Consider the following 4,854-nt stretch of genomic DNA (forward strand, 5'->3'; position numbering starts at 1 on the left):
TTAAATCCTTCTTATTTAAATACCCATCCAGATGCCTTTTAAATGCTGTAATTGTACCAGCCTCCAACACTTCCTCTGGCAGCTCAATCCAAACATCCACCATCTTCTGCATTAAAAGTTGCCCCTGAGGTCCCTTTTACATATTTTTCCTCTCACCCTGAACTGATGACCTTTCATTCTGGACTCCCCCACTCCAGGGAAAAAGACCTTATCTATTTACTCTATCCATGCCCCTCATGATTTTATAAACCTCTATGACGTCACCCCTAAGCCTCCGACGCTCCAGGGAAAGCAGCCCCAGCCTATTCAACCTACAAATGCATTGTCTTTACTACTTCAGATACTCTGCTTCTCCTCCTCTGTGGAAAAATTAAAATACCCCATTCTAACCAAAATGTTTCTGCTGTCTGGTGCCTGGATCTCTGCACTTAAACCCCTCTCAACTACTTCACTACTGGCAAATCTGTGGGCAACTCCTCCCAGGAATTTACATCCTCGGGTCTAGGCAGTCCAAGGGAATCATACAGGTGATCCTCTGAGGTCCTGCTCCCAGGTTCTCTTCCATTTTGGATACAGGTGAATGGTTTGATTCCTCAGGAGCCACAGCTTTAAGGTGAATGGTAGAAGGACTAGAAGGGTGTATAAGTAAAACCCTTTTCATCCAGATGGTAGTGGGTACTTGGACTTCACTGCCCAGTTTGGTGGTTCAGGTAAAAACCTTCATTTCATTGAAATTGAACCTGGATCTGCACCCGAAAGGCTGTGGAGCACACACAGCAAGGTGAGTTTAGAATGAATGGCTAGTATTTTTCTCAGTCGGCGCAGACACGATGGGCTGAATGGTTTATTTCTGTGCCATAACCTTGCTATGCTTCTACCTTCACTATCTACAACTCCATGTGCATGTTGCCATAGAAACTTGGACTCCCTGAGTAAAATTGAATACTGCATCTGAGAGAGTTGTGGAAGCTCAGTCAGTGACAATACTCAGGGTAGAGATAAATAGATTTTGAGATATGAAAAATATGTGGGTAATGCAAGAAAATGGCATTGAGGTAGATCAGTATGATCTGGTTCAATGATGTGGAGGTGTTGGTGTTGGAGTGGGGTGGACAAGGTCAAAAGTCACATGACACCAAGTGACAGTCCAACAGCTTTATTTGGAGTGCTGCCCCTTTATCAAATGAAGTGAATAATAAACCTGTTGAACTATAACCTGGTGTCCTGTGACCATTGACCTGGTTCAATGGCAGAGTATGGAAGAGAAAATCATTCTCTTCCTTTTCCAAATTCCCTGCCCTTCCATAGATTTGGGAGCTGGGAATACTGAGCTCCAAGTCATGCTAGCCCATTCTTTATGATAGTAATCCTTAAAGTGAACTTATCCTAACTTATTTCCTTTATTTAATGTGCCAACTGCATTTATACATAGACCCTATATTTGGGTCACACTCTACAGATTGTCTTTGTAGTCTGTTTCTTTCACAATGAGTGTGGGGATTTCCTCTCCCATGCTCAAGCCAGTCAAAATGAACCCACATTGGCAGGTATCAGGTGAAAATGAAGGGGCTGGTGAGATACGAGAAAAAGCTTTTGAACAAAATAGGTTGGGATTGACCAAGTCACAGATAGATGTTGTGTTTACACAGATCTAATCTAGAGATCAGGAGGTAATCCTACCCTCACAAAGCCACCAACCTCTCGACAATTTTCTGATTCATCCAGTGAGTAAGGCTTCTCGCAAATATTCATTCAAAAATGAATTATAACCTTACCATGTGGTCAATATAATCATGTGCACGAGGAAAGTGGGGTATGGTTGGAGGCAAGTTACAGGTTGATGGACTCCAGTTTATTTTTTTTCCTTTTTTTTAAATTCAGTCTCTCTTAGGAGGAGGATTGAACAGAGGCCATACTGTGCTGAAGTTACAACTTAAATTGTGTTTTATTAAGCAACAGGCCTTTTCCTATCCTTCATTTTCAGTAAGTTATGTCATGTCATAGGATCTAGGTTACTCACTTCCCTACTCCACTGAGAGATCTGTGACACATGATATCCATAATCTGCACTGTGTCATTTCAGTTCTCTCTGTGTACTTTTGAAAGTGCATTTTGACTACAGTTTCGACCTGAGCTAGTTTCCTCCTCCTCTCATTTTACTTTTCTCATTACTTCTTCCAGATTCTTCCCTCCTTTCATTACTGTTTTATGTATTCTCCTGGAATCCCTGAATTGTTATGGCGCAGGAGACTATTCAGCCCATCATGTCTGTCTTGCAAATCCCTAAGCTCTTGAGCACCTGTACATTCCCCTGCCATGCCCCAAGGCTGGACTCCCACTTAGACAGTCCAATAGATTCTCTTTGCTGCTTTTTGCATCCTCTAAAAGGTCTATCGAGACACACAATTCTCCGATCACAGTCTCTCATTGAGCTTCCTCCCTAACACACTGACTGGGGTAGAACTTTTTTTGTCTAAAGCCTAACAATCTTATTTCTTCCAATACTGGTCCTGAGGACTACACCAGCCGACCAGCTCTCACTGTCCCTTTACCAGTTTCTCTTCACGTGTGAGCAAGGCCTTGACATCCAACAGCATAATGAATGACTGCACCTTGGAATCACAGCTTCCAGTTATCCTGGGAATTTCTATGTGACCCAAATGTGGGCCTCTGCAAAGCATCTGAAAGAACAGGCACGCTTAACCATTTTCTCTTGCTTTCTTTTTTCAGAACCTGCATTTATGGAATTAGCTTCTGCATTTTCAGGTGGAGCAGCCCTGTTCCCCATGACTCACTGAATGAAATAATTTCTCCCTCTTCCCACTCAATGTTTTACCAATGTGCACTTTAATTTGTTAACCACTGACCAGAGGGATGATTTCTATTTACTCAACCAAAACCTCCCATCATCTTATAACTCTCCTGTAAGCCACCTTTTAACCTCCACTCCTTCGAGAAGAATAGTCCTAACTTTTCCAACCTATCCTCATAACTGCAATCCCTCATCCCTGGTGAAATCCTGGCAAATCTCCTCTACTCCATTGGTGCACCAGACTTTAAGAAGGATGTGACATCATTGGAAAGGGTGCAGAATGGAGGTGCCAGAAATAAGGGACATCAATTTGTGGACAGATGAGTGAGTAGATAAACTGGCAGATGAGGTAAACTGTTCCCATTGACAAATGATTCAAGAATCCGAGAATACTGATTTGAAGTCAATGACCAAAAAAACAAAAAGTGACACGTGGAAAAGCATTTCTAACACACTGGTTAGGAATGGGATTGCACTGTCTGAGACAGTGTTGGAAACGGATTCAATTAAAGGAATTGGATAATTACCTCCAGGTAATTATGATGAACAGCTGCAGAGGAAGGGCAGGAGGGTGGGACAAATTAAGTTTGTTGTGACAGAGATCCAGCACAGACAGAACCGGCTGAAAGGTTTATTTTCATGCCATAACTATTCTACAATACTATGAATAAGTCTTTTCATCTTTCCTAAAATGTGCTGCCCAGAATTGTTCACAAGACTCCAGCTGAGGTTTAACCAATCATTAGTAGTATTCTGGTGTGTGATGTAACATCTATGATTTATACACATATTATTGTTTAACTTTAAGTTTAGATTTTTGAATTTGAACTGTGGCACATGGCTTTTGTGTTTCTGAATTCAGTAATAGACATGTAAGTATTTTTGTAGTTGTGATGATGTCTTTTAAAGAACAAACAGTCAGACAGAGTTTTGGAGGCTAATGGTAATTTACAAAGAACAAAACAGCACAGGCCCTCCAAGCCTACACTACCACATCTTGCCCTTCTATATTAAAGCTGTCTTCACTTCCAGGATCTGTATCTCTCTTAGTCAAGTATTCACCCAAGTATTTCTTGAATGCTGCTATTAAGTCTGCTTCCACATCTCTTCTGGCAGCTCATTCCAGACACTCCCCACCCTTTGTGTGAAAAGTCTGCCTTGCACATCTCTTTTAAACTTTTCCCCCCTCACTCTTGAACCAGTGTCTCCCTCTTAATTGACCCCCTGGGATACAGCCTCATACTTTCCACTCTATCCAAACCATTCACAATCTTACAAACTAAGTTATTGCTCAACCTGCTGTGCTCCAGTGAAAACAAACACAATCTATCCAACCTTTCTTCAGAGCTAAAATCCCCTCTACCAGACAATATCCTGGTAAACCTTTTCTGTACCCTTTCCAAAGCATCCACACCCTTCTGGTAGTGTGGTGACCAGAACTGTGTGCAATACTCAAAGTGTGGCCTAACAAAAGTTCTGTAAAGCTGCAATATAACTGGTCTATTGTACACTCAATGCCCCTTCGAAAGAAGGCAAGCATGCTTTAGGCCTTTTTTGCTAGCTTACCTACCTGCACTGCCACCTTTAGTGATCTGTGGACCTGCACACCCAGATCCTTCTCATATCAATACACCTAAAGGTTTGCCATTCACTGTAAAACTTTCACTTGTACTTGATCTTCCAAAATGCGTCACCTCACATTTGTCCGGATTAAACTCCATTTGCACATTTGTCTGCTCATACCTCCAACTTATCTATGCCCTGCTGTATCCTCTGACAATCCTCCTAAGCATCTGCCAATTATTCGTAAACTTAATTAGATCAGCTACATTTTCCTCTAAATCATTTAAGTAGATTAGATTAGATTAGATTAGATTACTTTACAGTGTGGAAACAGGCCCTTCGGCCCAACAAGTCCACACCGATCCGCCGAAGCGTAACCCACCCATACCCCTACATTTACCCCTTACCTAACACTACGGGCAATTTAGTATGGCCAATTCACCTGACCCTGCACATCTTTGGACTGTGGGAGGAAACCG

This window comes from Chiloscyllium plagiosum, chromosome 20, assembly GCF_004010195.1.
Source record: "Chiloscyllium plagiosum isolate BGI_BamShark_2017 chromosome 20, ASM401019v2, whole genome shotgun sequence".
Taxonomy (NCBI): domain Eukaryota; kingdom Metazoa; phylum Chordata; class Chondrichthyes; order Orectolobiformes; family Hemiscylliidae; genus Chiloscyllium; species Chiloscyllium plagiosum.